The sequence below is a fragment of the Calypte anna genome, chromosome 5 (assembly GCF_003957555.1).
Source record: "Calypte anna isolate BGI_N300 chromosome 5, bCalAnn1_v1.p, whole genome shotgun sequence".
Classification (NCBI taxonomy): Eukaryota; Metazoa; Chordata; class Aves; order Apodiformes; family Trochilidae; genus Calypte; species Calypte anna.
Genome location: NC_044250.1, coordinates 11,099,101 through 11,118,264, shown reverse-complemented (window position 1 = coordinate 11,118,264; position 19,164 = coordinate 11,099,101). Strand labels below are relative to the sequence as shown.

At 39.7% G+C, this 19,164-nt stretch overlaps 1 protein-coding gene across 7 annotated transcripts in view; it reads left to right on the top strand.

The window, feature by feature from the left end:
• The first annotated feature begins 2,772 nt into the window (after positions 1-2,772).
• Positions 2,773-19,164, top strand: part of SOX6 (SRY-box transcription factor 6) — a 334,845-nt gene continuing 318,453 nt past the window's right edge. For 5 of the 7 annotated variants that reach the window (XM_030450944.1, XM_030450942.1, XM_030450940.1 and 2 more), the window contains exon 1: positions 3,919-4,050. The gene's annotated coding sequence lies outside the window, so the exon portion shown is untranslated. Of the gene's footprint in view, positions 2,823-3,918; positions 4,051-4,550; positions 4,625-19,164 lie in introns of those variants that run through there. The other 2 variants (XM_030450938.1, XM_030450937.1) reach the window with 2 other exon arrangements.

Sequence of the window (19,164 nt, the reverse complement as noted above, 5' to 3'; positions counted from 1 at the left end):
AACAAATTGATTGGGTTGCAAACTAAGGCAGGATAGTTGCTCTTTGTAGTCTCGTAACATCTCTTTTCTTACACAGGTCATTTTTTTTGGCGCGCCAGAGCTACTAGTTACACAGAAAGTCAAGATGTTTCCCTTACTTGCAGCAGGTTTAAACGTGTTACAAGGTTTAAATGTGTTACAAGGAAAGTCTCAGTGACCAGTCACAGGAATTCTTATAATTAAAGATTAAAATGGACATAGCAATATCTGGAAAGGCAGCTATTTCCTGCTGTTAAATTCATAGCCCAGATAACTGCAGCAAGGTGAATACTTTGAATTAGCTGAATGCAGGTGGATACAAACTCAGAACTTACAATCTTACAATTTACTCCCTGTCTCCGAATATGAGGTTTTTAGTATCTTTTATTAAAATTGAAAGAATGTACAGAAATTAGCTAACTTGCCCTCAGCTAGCTAATTTGATAATAAAGCTTTACCAGGTAATTTTAAACTTCTGTTTTAAGGTGTTTGCTGCTTGCTGAACAGGGCTCGATTGCTCCCATTATAGTACTAGAATTGCCAAAAACACTAGATAGAATAGGTCCTTTATTCCAAGAGATTCTGAATTAAAATTAATTATCCCTGGACTCGACTCGAGAGGGACGATAGTACCTCGGTTAGCAAGGTAGAGCATGCAATGTGCAGGACTCCAGTAGTGTGGTGAGTTTTACACCTTGTTAACAAAATGAAATAGAGCCAGGTCAGATCAGCCCTATGCCATCACGTTAATGCTGAATTTTTATCACGTTTTTATGAAGCAAGATTCATTCGCAGTGGGGCTGAGGATGCTTCTGGGTCTAACCTGTTCCTCAAATTTTTACTTAAGAGAGGAAGAAAGCGAAATCAGGCTTTATCCTCATCTTTTTGGCCTTGATAAGTTATGAAGCTATTTTAAAATTAAAGTTTCTCTGTTACTAACTGTTCCAGGCGCCTTCTGGAAAATGGGGATGAAGTGCCAAAAATACAGAGATGAATCAACAACTTCTTTCTCTCTCATTTTGTGGGCTTGAGGTTGCTTTCCGCACTCCCATCTTAACAACAGTTTAGCTTAGGTGTGAATACTATCAAAAGAGGGAGACGTTAGCTTTGCAGCGCTGTTTGCCCACCTGATCTGCGGGCCCCTGACAGTTTGAAAGAGTCTTTTATGTTTACCTTTGGAATGAAAAATACAGCAGAGATACTTGCTTTTGCAAAACTCTGTGCCACTGGTTGATTTTCTGCTCAACTCCTTATAGTTTTTCCTTCTTTCTCCCAGATTTTTTTCCGTCCCAATTAGCACTTCCAAGGGAGCGTGGGTTCCTAAATTGGTATTCAAGCTGATATTCAAGTCCCTATCCCTTTTGGTAGGGAGAGGGGGAGATATTTATATATCGCCGCTGCTAAAATCTCTCGTCGCCACGAGAATCCCAGCTTCAGCTCGACTCCATCCTAAGTCAGTTTTTCTTCTCCGGTCATACCTGTCTTTCGCTTTTAAACTGTGCTCACGTTTTACCTTTCTGTTGGGCGCGTCACTAAACAGTTTGTGGACTCTGAGTGACTTCTGCTTCCTCCTCTCCCCTGTCTGTAGCTGGACTACCATCTCTACTATAATTTATACTTTATATTTCATGTGCTTTTTACCCTGACAGGGCTATGGGATCGGGCTCCTCAGAGCCCCATTTATCAGCTGTCAGCAAGCGCTTGCTGAGCGCTCTCCACGTCCCCGCTTCTCCACCAGTCCTTCCCATGTCCTGCAGATTGTCTTTCTCCCGCTTTTTTTTTTTTTTCCTTCTTTGCGAGCAGGATCCTGGTATAACTTTTTTCTTTTTTCTTTTTTTTTTTTTTTTTTTTTTTTTTTTTTTTCCCGCGTGTGTCTGTCTCCCCACGCACTCCCCAGGAAGGGCTGTGCCGGGCGGGGGAGGGCCGGCGTGTACTACGCCGCTCCCCCCGCGCAGCCCCGGCCCCGCGAACCGGCTCTCCCGGGACCCCCCCCGCTCCCCCTCCTCCCTTTCCGGCCCCCGCCCGCCCTCGCTCCCCTCCCCGCCCTCGCACCCCCTCCCCGGTAACTTTCTAGTACCTTTCCTCACCACTCCGAGCAATCAGTGGTCATTAGAGGAGAGAGGTTTAAGGTTTCATTTGTCTAATAGCAATGTGAGTGGTGATAGCTTCTCGGGGATGCGGCTGGCAGCCTGGGGTGATTTCACTTTCTGTTTTGTGCTCACTTTCTCCGCAGTTGTTGCTTTCCCCGCTCGCTCGCTCTCAGCCTCCCTCTCTCTCTCTCTCTTCCCTTCTCCCTCTCTCTCTCTCTGTGTTGTCTCATCTTGCCTGTGCTGTCTGGGCGGGGGAGCCCTGCCTCCTTTTGCCTTCCTCAGATCAATGCCCTGGCCACTCACTTTCTGATGTTGCACGACGGGAAATGCTTTGAATACTTACGACATGGCCGCTCACATTGATTGCCAAGATTGACAGCAGTAACCATCGCCTTCACTTGTTTCAGGAGGGAAAAAAAAATAATAATGAACCTGACTGTAACCAAATCTCCAGGCAACCCATCCGCAAACTTCTAACGATCGGGATCCTGCACATCCATGGCCCGGAGAAACACCAGCAGACTCTAGTGCATTTGTTTTATTTATTTTATTTTACCGAATTACCACCCATTTATTCTTCTTTCTCTCTCCCCTTTCACCTTTCACCTCCTTCCCTATTTTTTTTTTTTTTAATGAAAATTACCGAAGCGCGTTGCAAAAAAAAAAAAAAAGGAGGCTCTCCCATTGCTTTGTGCCACACTGGATCCCGAGGAGGTAACCAGGAAAAAAAAGCCCTATTGTGTTGTATACCTGTTGTTTGCTGTGCTGTGTAGTGCTGCGTGGCTTGGTGGTGGCGGTGGTGGTTTAATGGGTTTTCGCTGGATTTATGTCGCTTTGCAGGAGAGAATCCGGTTCCCCCTGCGCTGTCTTTAATGGGTTGTTAGTTGCAATTGAGTGAAGCAGCAGCGTCCGGAGGTAGATCTGTTGTTTAGGTTTTAACAATGCTGATTTCCCCCCTCCCCCCGCCTCCCCTTGCACGATTATTTACTTTTATACCACGAGAGTGGGTTTTTTGTTGTTGATTTTTTTTTTTTCACCGTTAGGGTTAGAGAAAAGTAGTTATAGTCTCGTCCCCGTGCAAGTTTCCGGGGATTCAAAATCCTGAGGTTTCACAGACGATAGGGACCCTAGTACCTTGAAATCACAACACTTTCTCATCCTTCCCTAGTAGAGTTTATTTTAAAATGTAGTGACAGATCAGCGTTGTATTTTAAGATCACGCACGGCAGGCGAACGCATGGTGCTGGGAAGATATTATACGTACGGAACTAACACGAGAGGGAGAAAGAGAGGGAGAGGAAATTAAAATCCTAAATAAATCTTTGAGAGCACAGCGCTGTTGTCATTACTCCGAAGGGCTCGCATAACCCTAAAGGACACGGGATAGAGAAAGGTGAACAGAGTTTAGTGGTTCTTTTAAAATCTCCGTTAAGTTTGAGGTGGGTAACTGCTTTGAAGTTCGCCACAAATGAGTGCTGTCCATGGAGCATGGAATAATACAAAGCTCCTGGAGTGGAGGAGGTAATGTTGATTTTGGCCACACCGGGGCACTGTCCTGAGGACTTGCAGTCCTGTGGCGGCGCCTTATCTCTCCAAGCAGAGGGTTTGGATAAAGTTATAGTGAAAAGTTTAAAATTGATATCGCATCCCAATTTGTGATACACAAGGAGGGGGGAATAAAGCAGTCCATCATCAGAGAGCTCTGTTTACATCGGGGGAATGGGAGATGTGTGCCGCTTTGTGGCAACACTCGACTTGGGATTTCTTGCTGCCTTAGCTCTTTGCCGGAGGTCATGCAAATCGACCTTAAAAGAATGCATAAGCCATAAATTAAAATAAACCCTTAGCCAGAGGCTGATCCATAAGTAGACAATACCTAACCTGGACAAAACGGCTTCCTTTGCGAGCTGAAAAAAAGAATAGTGCCTAAACTAAATGCAAAGTAAGTTTTCAGGAAGTATTTAACTTACTATTATTTTTATTTAAAAATAAAATAGTGGCAGTAGCAACAAACTAGCGCAGCTGTTTACAGACGGTGCTGTACGATACGAGTAAGGCAAGGTGTGTCTGGTGAAGAGCTTGTTCTTTTCCTGGCTTTCCCTACCTTCAAAGCTGTTTGTTTTTTTGATTTGGGATAAGAAACCTCTTTAACCGTATAAGCAATTTAATGTTTTATCTTGGATAATGCTGAAGAGTTTATGAACAAATCTGGGTTGCCTGCAAATGTCACATGCGCGAACACAAGCTGTGTCTGTATATAATAGTCTCGGGGCTTGTTTTTTTTTCCCGCAGTTTTTGACAATTGTTCCATTCATGATCCTGAAAGGAATCATCAGTGGGAGCTAATGAGTGTGCCTCTGCGGCTTGCCCTGCTCCGGGGAGGAGCGGGCACCGGTGCTGCCGCCGAGCCCGCTCGTGTAATGCATGCACGCGTGTACCGGCGGCGGGGTCGCCCCTGCGTGAGCGCAGCTGTGTGTAGATACGTGAGGGAGAGCATATAGGCGTGATGTGAGCAGGTACTTCCACGCGTGCACTAATAATTGAGCTGCCAGAGAGTTGCTCCTGTGCCGAGAGAGCTTCCCAGCTCCCTTCCTGAGTTGTGCTGAGCAGCGTTGAGCAGTTAACCCGCTTTGCAGCAGGGGCTGTGTGCTTTAGCAGAGCAGGGCCTTGAGGTCAATCAGAGGCACTGATCATATCGATTTGATTGCTGTCTTTGCTTTCTGCGGACGGTTTCGCTGTGGTTGCTTTTGTTTTGTTTTGTGGTTTTTTTTGGTTTTTTTGTTTTGTTTTGTTTTTTTGTTTTTGTTTTTTTTTCTTAGACAGGAAGGAGTGAAAGTGGCAACGTGAAAAGACAATTAGTGTTGTGGCGGGGGGTGGGGTGGGGGCTGCAGGGAAAGTCAGCCTGGTGGGAGCCTGGGGAGGACAGATTAGTTCTGTCCCAGGGGTGTTTCCCAAAAACATAGACGCTGAAACTTTCTGTGATAAAGTAATATATCTTCGCCTGCTGTTTGTAGATAAGGTATATGTTTATTAAGCTAATTTAAATAGCCTTCGGCACACAAGCGGCACTTTGTTCCTAATGTTTTATTTTACCCCCCAAATTTTAACATTTTTGGTGTTTCCACCTTCAGTGCTGAACGTGAGGGCGGAAGAACAGTTTTATCCAGTACCCAAAGAGGGTTTGAAGTCCAAAAATTAACGAATATCCCCTTCTGAATTCGTGTAATGGAGTAATTTTGAAACCTGTTTTGAGACTTAGACTTGACTTGACTTGTTTTATTGACGTGCTTGTGCCCACTCATTTAATTAAGCCATTATACCATAAAGTAAATAATGAGAATGAATGTAAGATATGTGTATGTAGTCTGCCATTATATACAAATATTTCCTTGGGAGAGATGCTTTAAAAAAACTTTTTTTCAGCACATCATGGTTCTTTGGCAAGATCTTATTGCAAGTTTTTGTTTTGAGCCAGGATATTATGCGTTTTTCTGTGCTCACAACGTTACATGCATGCTACACTCGGAATATAAACAGCAAGGATACCTAGCAGCTCATTCTAGTAAAACTAAGAAATAATCTATTTATAGTGAGTACATTTAAAAGAAAATAATGAGGTCATTTGGAGTATACTCCAGTTTGAAGTAGCTCAACACCTGGCAGAAACTACATATGCTTTTTCTTCAGACTCTGCACTATCCATAACTTTTCCTTATAATACATTCTTGTGTTAAGTGAGAAAGGCTGTTTGTAAAACAATCCCCTGGCTGGTTCCAGTGTTGGGTGAAGCTGATCCTGTAATGGCATTTTGTTTTGAACAGTTGCTGTAGTTGAAGTTCCCTCATAAGGTAAGGTGGCACTGGGTCTGAAAGGAGGTCCAAATGCCACATTTATAATTAGACTGCCAATTCAGCACATTGTATCTATTGCTATACAGGGATATACTGCTGTGTCTGGTCTCTCAATAGACTGTATTCAGAATTAGCCAATTCAACTGCTTAAACTTTGGAGTCAAATTTAGAATAGGCAATGAGAGAAGGAAAGAAAGAAAACAATAATGCTTTCTTTTTTCCTCAGCTAGCTATTAAAAGCCAAAGAATATACGGAAACCAAACCAGGCACTGCACTTGGAATCAATGCACCAAGCGCTGCCTGGCCAGACTCGCCTGCAAAACCATTTTGAAGCGCACTTCTGCGGGGGGAGGGGAAGGTGAGCCCTGGGCATCGCTCCGAGCACCGCTCTCCAGGCCGCTTCCCTGGCTGCCGCCGGGCTCCCGCTGCGGGGGGGGCTGCGAGGGCTGGGGCCCGGCGGCGGACCCGGCTGGGCTCGGCTCGTCCCTGCCCCGGCCGTGCTGCGAGTGGCCCGCGTCTGGGGCGGTCAGGAGTGGCCCGGTCACCCCCCTCCTACCCCCCCTCGCTGCAGCGCCCTGGGTCCTGTAGCGGATCTGCCCCCCCGGGGCGGGGGTGGGGGTGCCGGCCCTCCTCGCCCCGCAGAGCCGTGGATGCTGTCGGAAGGGCTCCCGTGGCGGGCAGGAACAGCCGGAGCCCCGCGGGGAAGGAGCGGCTGCCGCCGGGGGACCCCGCGCCTTCCAGGGTCGCTGGGCCGCGGGCTCCGGCCACTGGCGTCTCCTCGCGTTGTCCCCAGATTTACGGTTCCTGGCTCCTTTTCTCCTGTCATACTTTTTGTTTCACTCCCTGATTTATCCAACCTCCTCTCTGGATAAATAGAACTTTAATTCATTCAGCGATGAGAACGTAAGAGGCCATTAGGTCTGCAATCTCGCATCCTCTGCTAAATGCATTATTTTTTCTCTGTTGCTTGATGTTCAGTACTCTGTTTCTGTACTGCTGGGAGACTTCAGCTGGGCTGCTTCAAAGCTCACTTAGTTCCCCTTTCTGCTAGATCGTAGGGCGCAAACTGGTGCCATGTGTATAACACTTCGCATAAAGGGAGTGAGACAGATGGCTGTCTCTCCCTGCGCGTTACTGATTCTCTGCTGAACTTACGTAACTCAGGTTCATTTTTTCCTTCTTATGTTTACACTGATGAAAGTGAGAAGAGAAACAAAGCAGAGCCCACCAATATCCTTTGTAAGACCTTTGTAAGACCACTGCTGCCTGCAGAAAATAGTAACCCGTTTCCAGAGTTAGTTGCCTTCACTTGTCAATTGGATTTTGTTCACAAGTGGGAACTGCCAGTGCTTGATTCCTAGCTAGTGGTTTTTAATATGTGGCCAGCAATTGTTAGTGGTCATTTGCAGCTGAACTTATTTTGCCCAATGGGGAAAAAAAAGAAGCCTTTTGGACACCTCTTTTGCATCTTTGATCGTATTTTTAGTCAAAAATATCTATGTACATTTGTAGTTCTTAGGGCCTTGGAGTATCTTGTGGTAATAAAGCTTTGCATGATGATAGCAAAACCAAATACAGTTTTTTCTTGGTGGACATTAGAAAGTTTCTTTAGTCATGACTTTGTATCTGCTAAAAACTGTAGTCACCTTGGGAGCTATCACTTCAGGAAGCATATCCATTCATCTTTTACACTTGGTTTGATTTCCCCCTTAAAAGTGTATAGCTCACACTTAAAGGCTTCCATCAATTTATTTCTTTATTTCATGGATCAAAAGTTACTTAGGAAAGAGAAGTCGCTGTACACTTTTCTTGATATCCCATACAATGGAGTGATGTATATTTCTTTTACATAGTGTGACTTGAAAGATCAGTGGGCTGGTTTGGCAGAGGTTGTGTGTAATGACTAATGTTTTAAAAGTTATGTAAATAGGGGTGTTTGTGTCTATATAAGCTGTGTCGATTGAAGGACACATTTTAAAAACATTTCAGTTAATACACTAAATCCCAGAGATGTAGCTTTGAAACATTTTTGTATGATGTCAGAACCTGGGAGAGAAGTACTGCTTTATAATATATTTGGTAGTTCACATATAGCTTACTTGCCAAATAGCAGCAAAACACAAGGGTGCAAGGTTCAAGTTTGTGCCAGTTACTAGTTGTCTCTTGCAGTGTCTATTTGTGTAATTTTTGTTGCTATTGTTTTCTTTGGTTTGGTTTTGTTTTTCCTTAGGTAGGAATGGAAACTTTAGGGGACTTACTACCAGAACACTCAATTTCCTTTGATTTTGTATGAGCTACTTAGAATTTTTTGGACAAACTATTCTCCAACAGTATTTTTTGATGTATCATTACAGGCCATGAGGTCATAGTATGAAAACAACAAAATATGGCTAATTTCTTTCATTAGTGAGGTTGTGTAGTGGGCTGGTGTGATGCCTGTGTGGAATATGTGATGTCTGTTTATTTAGAGGCTGATCTGCACAGAAGGGAGAGATCTGATCGATATATGTACTGGAAAGCAGGCGATTTCTACAGTGATAAAACTGGATAATTACATGTTCCCAAAGCCTTTTCAGCACAGAAGTAGGTGTTCTTTTAAAACATTATTCTGTGGCAACAACAAATATTTGTGACATCATTGGAAGAGATTTCCTGCCAATTTTTAGTTTATTGTCTTTCAGAAAGTCTAGAGTTCTTTGGCACTGGTGAAACTGCTATACAAACCCATCGTATATTCAAGTATTCAGTGAAGTTTTAAATAATTCTCTTTCAATTAGTACAACAGGAACCTGAAAAATGGATTTTCTCTTAAAGAAACAAGAATCAGTACATAGACATTTCTTTCCTCCTGTATATTTTAAAACATTCCTATCTGTTCTGTGTTTACTGTTTTGTCGCCTTAAATTAAGAAGAAAGAAAATAGTATCCCAAGCCTGAAAATCATTGCTTGGAAATTAATTTAGTCAAATATTTCTTAAGCCATGTGAATTGAAAAGACTAATACAACATTAGATATATTGGTAAACTAGGTTAATCAGAGTCATTCATTTATAGTGGAGAAGAAATATCTATCAACCGATGTTTGTTTGAAGTCAGGCAAAACATTCCATCAAGGTAATGTGTTTAAGGGTATCATATCAGGCACAGACAGGTACTAGAAGTGATAAAAAACAGATAACCTGCAACAAAATGATTTACAGATGGATCATTATCTTCTATAGAGAGGTCATACGGATCATATTCTTTATAATAAATAAATGTAATTCTATAGAGCAAGGAGAATCATCTAAGTGGGTCTGAATATTTACATTTGTCCCAAGAAGCCGGTAGAATTTGTCAAAGAAAATTTTTTTTGGCCTTCTTAGAAGCAGCATATTAATGTAAGGTAGAGAAAAGTACTAGGTTTGTGTTTTAAGTATTCTTTATTTTACCTGTATGATAAATTAAAGCTTGGGAAACATTTTGCTTCTTCCCACATGAACTTTGTAGTGCATACCATTAGAATACAGAAAAATATTATGCACAAATTAAAAATGAGAAAAAAGCTGGAAAGTTTGATGTTAGTGATTTGTTAGATTTCAGAACGTATTAGATACACCAAGTGCTCAAGTTGCATTTCTTCTATTGGTAGTAAGACAGGATGTCATTTAAATAGTTTTTCTTTCTTCTTGAGCTAGACAGAAAGATGTACAGTCGATTGTTTTTCCACTTATTGGTTGGCTGACACAAGGCAATAGAAAACTGTAAAACCTCAGAGGTGCAGTATTGATTTGATTCCTAACTGCAAATCCTTCATATCATTGCTCCAAATATCTAACTTTACACCAATATTACCCATTCTTTTTATAGTGACACCATGCTTAGTAAAAAAACTTCTAAGCACTGAGGTCAGGTGTTGAGATTGGATTCTAGTTTATTTTTTATGAATCAGATAAAGATTTCTGTGCATGAGACTGTATGTGAAGATGAGAGAACAAGAACATTTCCATATCAAAGGCAATATATCTGAGGCTGCATAGTAATTAAAATGCAGTGGTTTGGACTCTCTGCACTAGCACTTACGCAGAGCGTTGTTGGGACCTTGTGCAGCATGCAGGCGGTTGTCTCTTGCATACTTCTAGAAATATACTTATAATTTTGTACAAACATTTATGCCAGTCCACACTTTTCTGTGGATAATTTGTATTTCATCCAAACCATTCAAAGTAGAAGTTATTTTTTGAGCAACCCCCTCATTATGGCTTTTGTGCATCAACTATTTTTATTCTGGTTGTTTGTATTTCCTCCTACCAGAATGATGGCTTGTTTATAGTTATATTTTCCTGTGTGTTCTCTGAGACCCCTTCCCGATACCACTCAATTTTGCTACTTGCTTGAAATATCTTGTATTAGAAACAAGAACACTGGTATCTTTTTAGAATAATTGAAGGTGGTGTGATTTCTTATACACCATACTTCATGGCACATTAAATGTATGTACTGGAAAAGAATATTTTTAATGAAACTATGTATTTACTAATTCCAACTAACTGCTACACAACTTAAGGAGTATTAATATGTTACTATAAGTACCTGCTGATGCAGGAAAATTGACATAAAATACTGCAAAGCACTCCCTATCTTGAGACTTTTCTGCAATATATGTGACTTTAATTCCTGAATAGATTGCCCTACGGAGGAGCTGTTTCAGAAGGGCTGTTGTTGAATTGTTTACTTTGTAAAGTGTATTGGTCAGTGTCCCAGTGTGGAGGAGGCAGCGAGTGCTGCAAATTTCCTCATTACTCACAGATCCTCCTTCTACAGAGGCTCCATTAATGCTCCAAAACTATTGAGGTGAAGCTTTTAGGAAGTCTCAATATTTAAACAGATGTTTGTACAGTGGGAGAATTGCATTACATCAGTCTTGCAATCTCATTTTGTCTCGTTTTAGATTACAATTGTATGAATATGTCAGTACATCTATCTAGAATATCACATGTTCAGATATTGTTCTGCCTACTTTTTACATCTGTATTATTGTTGTGGATGGCCTTGTTAAACTCTCTCTGACCATTCGTGGTTAGTAAAAACCTGTGGTATTTTTGCATAAGTAGGGGGGTTAACCTCAGTGCCATGGCCTAATTCCAGCCAAGATGGGATGTAGTTGCCCATCTACTTTCTTCTTATAGTTTTAACTGTCTGAGTTAATCCTCGCTTCCCTTCTTCAGTGCAGTAGAGTATCATGCCAAAGACATTTGCTGCATTTTATGTCAGAAGTACCAAATTCAGCTATTGAGGTAATAGGTGGAAGTAGGTAAAGAATCACGTTTGGGGAGCTTTCTAGATAAGAGAGGTGCTGTATACTTGACTAGCTTATTATTATTAGAATGAACATTTTGAGGGATTTAATATACATTGTATTTGAATATTGAGCTATTTCAGAGGAATGGTTTGCTATAATTTGGTATTTGGCAGATTCTCAACAGGTATAAGCCAGTGTAACCCCATTTACTTAAGTGGAAGGATGCCATTTTACTCCAGGGACAAGTGCATTCCTTAAGACACAATGCAGTTCCTTCTGGATTAAATGTAAAGACCTTTCTGTGACTGTTTTGGGAGAGGGGTTGCATGTGAAGGCCCAATATATTTGCATTGGATTCTCTGTAGAAAAGAACTTGGTTTTAGCTTGTCTCTCTAGGACAACTAACAGAAATTCATCTCATGTGAATTATGTGTTAGATCAACTGTCTCTACATATCTAATCTTCCAGTGGGTCTTCTGGTATAGTATATGCAGAGAGGGGGGATTCTTTCTGATGACCTCCTGTAAGTGTGGAGGCTGTGGCTGTGCCTTTTTTTTTTCCTTTGTCACACCTGATCTGCTGAGGACACATTATCTTCCTGCAGATTCTTTCATGTTTTTCTTCTGTTGGGAAATTAATGTAGGTCACTACATTAGGAATATACTTTATTCAAGTTTTAGTGCAAGTATATGTGGATGTGCACATGAAAAAACTGTAATGTATTTAAGTAGATATGTTTTGACATAGTTTTAATAGTATTTTTATTATAGTAGTGCCTGCAGTTGAGATATTGTATTCACCTCTGGTTTACATGTGTTTACCTATGTTCTTACATTCTGCTATCTGTATCTATCCTCATTGCTTGCTGGAAAGGTTGAAGATGAATTCCAAGAAAACTCTTTTGTGCTTTCTGGTTACCTTCTGTAAGCTCTAGTTCTCAGTATACTGCTTGTTCTTTGCATACAGAAATTATGGTACCTGTAGTATTTCTCTTTGAAAGTAACAATGGAATCTTTTGATTTATTGTGATTCCTTTTTATCCTGTCAGTGGAAACTCTCCCTATTATTTTAATTTCCAGCATTGCCTCTGAAGAATAATGCTTGAATCTCTAATATTTATTTGAAGAATGTAACAATAACCTTAATTAGCCATAGTAATGGAGCTACACCAGTGTGTACTTTAGTGCAGATATGCAGTTTATGGGGTGAATGGGTGTGTCCACTAACAGTTGAATTGAAAACACCATTGCACAACACTCTGTTGGAATGGAATCAAATTACAGAGCCAAAATCAAGATGATGGTGTAGAAGTGAAAGGCTTTGAATGCAGCCTTTGAATGTTATATATAGTCTTTTCAGGGAAAGAGAAAATGTGGATAGGTGAAAGGAGGTAGCTGAAGGACCTAGGGAGTAATCACTGAGTATCAGCAGGAATTTCTAATTTATGAAATCCTCACTTGGACATGCTGAATTTAGTTGTTCATGAATTGAGTATATTGTATAAAATGACCAAAAGTAAAAGTAAAATTTGTTTTGCTGAATTGTATGTAAGGGTGATTTCTTACAGAGGAACTTTAAGGCATAAGCTGTTGCTGATTCTACTTCTGATGGTTGTTTTTTTTTTTTTTCCAATCACAATGGACAGAAATCCCTAGGGAAAAAAACCCAAAAAACCCAAAATAAACCAGTAAAAGACAAATCCTGTTCAAAACTGTTTTGATTACTGTGTACCATGTTCCTCTTTTTCTTTCAGTAGTTCGGCATGGGGATGATTAGATAAAGAAGGTGAGTGCTTGTTTTCCCTCACTAAGTATGGCTCCCACATGATACTTCCTGTCTTTCATGCATTGTCTCTTCAGTGTTGATAGCAACTAGATGCAAATCAGCATGGCATCTGCTGGTCCGTTTTCAGCTGACTGGGCTAAACAGCAGATATGGAATTTATCGCCAGGAGGCTGTGACCTCATCACAGACAAGTGGCATTCCCACAAGTAGGTAATGAAGCACCCCTATTGAGTATAGCTAAAGTCCAAATCCTCAGTAGAGTTATTACATATTAAATTTAAACAGCTTTCCTAAACTTTAAAGCTGTCCCTTGATTTTTTTTTTCTTGATTTTTTTTTTTTTTTTTAAATCCACTCACTGTTTAGCTGAACAGCAGCTGTTGCTGGTCTCTACTGATGCCACAGTGTTGAATTGGGCCTTCTTGAAAGTGTGTTGGTGAAGAGAAGGGAAGAAAAAAAAAAGATAGAGGAAGAGGAGGGGAACCAATATGAAAGGACAAAGATGGGAGGGAAGAGTGAATGTGTTGAACTGAATAGTAACTGTAATGCTCTTATTGCTTTTGAACGTGTATAGAGAATATCTGTTGTCAGGCAGTATTTGGTAATAGCTTGGGACAGTTAAATTATTCAAACTTCTCTGTGTAGATGGTGTAATGCTTTCTTTTTAAGAAGATAACATGCAGTGGTCAAAAAAGACCTTTTGTGTTTTATGTTTTCAAGATTGTACTCCATTTTCCATTTTTGTTTCTCATCAAGTTGTTCACAACAAATACTTTGAGACAGAAGTTATCTGTCCTTGTTGCCTGAAAAAACTATTAGGTTTCTGAGGAAGCTTTGAGTGGATCAGTTTGGTAATTTTTGTATTTTTTAGCAATTCTTGTATGTGTACATAAATATTATATGAATAGCTAGTGAATACTTAGCAGGAATCTTAAACATATTTGTGCTTTAGTCATCCTTCCAACAACTGGTTGATAGCAAATACTGTTGAAAGGCTTTGCAGATTCTGTATTATCAGTATAAATTAGTGATCTAAATACACTTGTGCCACAACTTGTGATCTAAATGTTGTGTATGAAATGAAATTGTATTTTGTATCTTCCAAATAGTTGTGAGCAGAAGTGACAGCTTTTTGATCTTTCAGTGGTGAAGATTTGAAAGTAGCTAAAAAGAAAGCAGAAATGGAATGGGGGCTTTAGAACATGGAGCAGTCAGTTTTTGTGAATGGGAAGTGAGGGAGAATATTTGAATGACAGGAAATGAGAGGAGGGAAAAGGAAGGAGAAGGATAAGGTAAGAAGCAAAGAGATAGAAAAAAATGTAGGATTTTTTTCAGATCAGCATTAGTGGATGCAGCCTTTCAAGCCATACTTAATGACTTTATTCTTCTTCACTTGTTCTTTTCCATTTTTCAAGAAATGAAACTGAGGATGAGATAATAAAATCAGGATTTCTGTAACTCACAATTAAATAGAATATTAATTGAGCTTAAAATGGGAGAAATATTTGAAGAGCTGTTGATATCTGGGATGCATAGTCTCCTGAACTGGGAGTATTGTCTTATTTAAGAAGGAAAAATAGTTTTCCTGTATTCTCATCATTCTGAAAAGTTGTGTGGTTCTTGAGAGGTTTTTTTGGACTTCCTGTGACAGACAACTCTTTTGGAAGAACTAGACTATGGCCCTCTGTCTTCCAGTTGTGCATGTTAGGTTGGGCTGGGACCTGAGACACAGGCTGGCCTGCTAGTTGTATTGTAGAGGTAACAAATAGGGAGCCAGTCCAAAAATACAAGAAATATGAAGCTTAATCATAAAAGTAACTTAGCCACTGAAACTTCCAAGGGAGGTTCCACATATACTTAATGTCCCTCTTAAGAGTGTGCAGGGTTAGTAGGATCATCTGTTACTGTGGCTTAATTGGAATTCTTGAGCATGTAAAATAAGCTCTGTGCATGTCAACTCTTCTTCTTTGTGGATGCTGTTGACCAGGTTTCCCCATAGCAATATTCTTTTTAGTTAAAGCTGCTACATTGGGGCTGTGGACTGTCCAATGGGGTCACTCTGATTATGCATATTCACTGGTTGTTTTCCATGCCATAATGTAATGTAGTTGTCCAAAGGAGGCCCAGCAGCCACTACACAAAATAGTCCTTCATAATTTGTTTCAAGTCTTGTTTCATACATGAAGGTGCATGTGGGTTTTTTTCTATTCCATCTAAGATTCTCTGTGCTAATTCTCACTTGATTAAGATATCAGTTTCTTACTAAGCTTTTTAAAAACTCAGATTCTAGTAAAATGCCTTTACTTGTGTTTAAAAATACTTGTATATCAGTTTCATGCAATGAATAGGGCCTCAAAATGAAAACAAAACAAAATAAAAAACCCAAACCAAACTAAAAAAAAGGTAGAAAGCCAAGCAAACCCTTCTATACACAGATAAAAGGCTACTTAGCATCACTTGTTTGATGTGAGAAATTAATTAATTTGCCTTTTGCTTGTCTGAAGGCATGCTCAGTTTTCATAGGTCACACTTTCAGCTTCAGCTTCCTCATGGTGAATTCCAGAGTTGTGGAAAAAGCAATCACTGGGTAAGAGAGTGTCATTTGTCAGAAGTCATTGACAGCCACAGGCTGGTGTCCTCTGGTGTTGGAGCCATAACAAATATGATCAGATATATGAAGGGCAGTTTGCTTCTTCTCACAATTTTTGTATTAAAATAAATAGCAAAGATGAAGTGGATAGTTGGCATTTGTTCCCAGTATTTCAGGCAATTATGATTCTTAAAACTGAACTCAGGAGCATGTGTTTTTTCTCAGCCAGATGAGCTGGGGGGCTTTGGTAATTATTCTAAACTTAAGGGAAAGTCACTTTCCTCCTCCACTCCTCCTTTTTTTCTCTTCCTTCTTTATGTCTGTCTTTCCCAAGCCAAAAGAAAATGCTGCCATGGACCACAGAAATGGCTCCTGAGGCCTCATTCTTCTACTTGTAATTGTGGAAGAAGGGTAATCCGAGCTCATAATCTGTGGATGGCTTACATTTTTAGAATGAAGTTCAGAGTTGCTAGCTAAAACAGGTAGAAAATTCATTTTTTTGAGCTCTTTCAGGTTCAGCTGATAACATTCAGGGTTCAAGTCCTGGAAGATACCAAGTGTTCTGGTCCTGCTTCAACAGACTACATAAGCATGCGCTCATCTCCAAAGCTCATGAATAGTCTCAGTGAGAATGAGACTATACATGTGCTTAAAATTCAGCATTTAGTTAAGTTCTTTGTTGGATTGGAGCCAGCGTGCTTAACACTTTGGAGGACTGAATCCTTATTCAGTAGTGGTGGTTTATATATTTTTTGGCTCGTGAATTTTCTTACTGACCTGCTTCATTGTTTAATGGTCAACCCACAAGGCGGTCAGGATTAGAAACTTCTAGGGCTTGTTTTGTCTAGAAGACTATGGATAATCTCTAGAAGGAATGGCTCATTTCACATAATTGCTGGAGCTAAACAAATATGTTCTTTATAATCAACTTATGTTTAATATGAAATTACTAAGATTTTTGACCAGGAGACCAACATTTAACCCAGATTTTGTTTCTTCGCTTGTTTAGAATTATGTTGTTTGTCTGCAGAAGTTACTAATGCCTGTCTACAATTAGCATATCAAGTTTGGAACATAACTTCTATTTGTTTACAATTACTTGTTTATTTTTCCAAGTTGTCTCTGCTTTCTAACATTTTTTGAAATTCCAAAATAGTGTTCTTCAGGTAATAATTGGCAGTGGGCTTTATCTGAACTGAGATCTCTAAACAGTTCTGTCAGATATTTGGTCTTCACTCAAAATTTCTTTGCCTCATAAAGTAATGTTTCTAATTGTTTTCTTCCTCCTCTCACCTGTTTTGTTACAAAGCATAATCTTGGCTCTATCTCAGTGGTATTAGAATTACAGGAGCCAGAGAAACTTTCTTCTGTTATTGCGCAATTATTCCCAATTATATTTTAAAATGTTTACCTATGTATTTGTCCATTCTTCTCTCTAAATTAATTACCAAAGATTCCAACAAATGGAATTAAAAAAAAACCAAAAAAAAACCTCAGGAAAATCCTGGATGTCTCAGGCAAAGGTAGTGGGTGCAGTTTCTCCTTACAGGAACAAACCTTGGTCTTTTCAGGCCAGGTCATTGTTTCCATAAGAGTTTTTGCTTGCTTCCTCTACGATGGAATAGGGGTACAGTTAAGTGCTAGCTTAAATCTTGACTGTCTTTCTTTTTATGCTCTATCTTTAAAATAGCTGAGGTAAAGTATATATATAGCCTAGATTAGAGTGTACACAGGCATGTTGTTGCGTGTCTAGCTGAAGGGACAGAAGAAATCATACATTTAGCTGTTCTTTTCTGCTTCTCAGCTGAGATGCAGTAAATGACTGTGTGAATGCTTCAAATGTAATGTCACTGTGTGGCAAAGGGAGTTAGTTGAAACCACAGCACAAACCATGTAATGTCTAAGTGAAGGGACAGTAAGTTCTAGCAAGGAGAGCAGTGGCTTCTTAAACAATTCCAGTTGCAGTCAGAAGAGGAGGAACAATATCTGCCTCTCTTGTAGCTCAGGGAGTGGTGGGTGCTGGTACTTAGGGCACTGAACAGGGAGGTAGGAAAACTTGGCATTGTCTTTTGTTTTGACACTGCCACAGACCATGATTACAAACATTTTAATTTACTCAGTATCCTTTTTTTCTCTTGTGTAATCTACTTAGACTACAAGGTGTAAGGAATGTTTCTGACTCAGTGTTTGTACCATGGGTATTGTATTTAAGTATGATCTGGGAACAAATGCTAAGAGCTGCAAATACATAAGCAGATAGTTTTTAATGCTGCTGTACGGTTACATGCTCTGAAGCTGTAAAAAGAATTTCATTTCCAGTTCTGTGTCAGCAAGGTCCTACATGATTAAAACATTATGAATTATTTTTTTGTTAACTACTAGAGTTTCATTGAAGGAGAATGGTGAAGCATAGATACTTTTAAAAAGTATTTATTGATCTGTGACTTCTAAAATTGAGTGGCCCAAAAATGATTTTGAGAAATTTGAATGTGAAAAACTGTCCCCAGTTCTATGTGTACTATCACCCATATGAAAAATTGTGAAACTGACATTTTTATCTTAATGTGAGTTCAGTTTTTTGTTAACAGCAACTGTGTGTTGGGTTTTTTGTTTTGTTTTGTTTTAGCTATATATTTTTCCTATTCTTCTAAAGGCTTATTCAGCTTGACATTTGTAGGATTAAGCTTTACAAACAAAAGGATAATGTATCCTATGTTTACAAGTTAGCCAGAGGCCAGGTTTTATAAACTTAAAAAATACAGCTATTGATAGTTTATAAAATAGACCAGTCAGCTTCCCAAGAGAGAAAATAAATCCAGCAATGGAGCTGATTTCCATAGGAACTTGGTACTCTCATGTATAATAATGTATTTTGACCTAAAGCAATGCTACATGCAAATCATAAAAATGTTTTGAAGAAGTAAAAATCTGGAGTGCAAAGGGGAGATGTATGGGGCCTGATTCTGGATCTCATACTTCCTTGAGAGCCTTTTGTTCCATTGAAAGGGGCACTGAACAAGTGACATTCAGTACTGTCCAGAAGAGAGGTCTCATAGGATTTTAGAATGTAATTTTTTAGTGCTTTTTTGTCAGATGCAATGGTTTTCATTAGCTAAACTCTGATAATAAATTCACAGGTGGGCCTATAATCTCCTGTGTTAGAAATGGAGAAAAATCTTATGCTTTATGCTGAAGGCTATATAGCAATGTTTTTAACCTTAAAAATCCAATTCAAAGGAGACCCAAAGGTCATAGCAAGCAATATAGTAAATCCCAGAATAGATTTGAGGATACATCAATCAACAAAAGTATCTTTATTTACAAGAATGAAATTTAAAGAAATTCCACATAAACACAGATTCCTGGTTCATCATTTCCAGCATACAAGTAACTCTTTTTCACATCAGAAAAGTTGTATTTACAATAGCTGAGGAGAGCATCTCGGATGAAGAATGGCTGCAATGCTGGGCATATTTATTTCTTTATTTAGTAGAGGTGCTATATTTAAATTGATGAAATTGGATTTGCAAGTGACTCTGGTGCACAGGT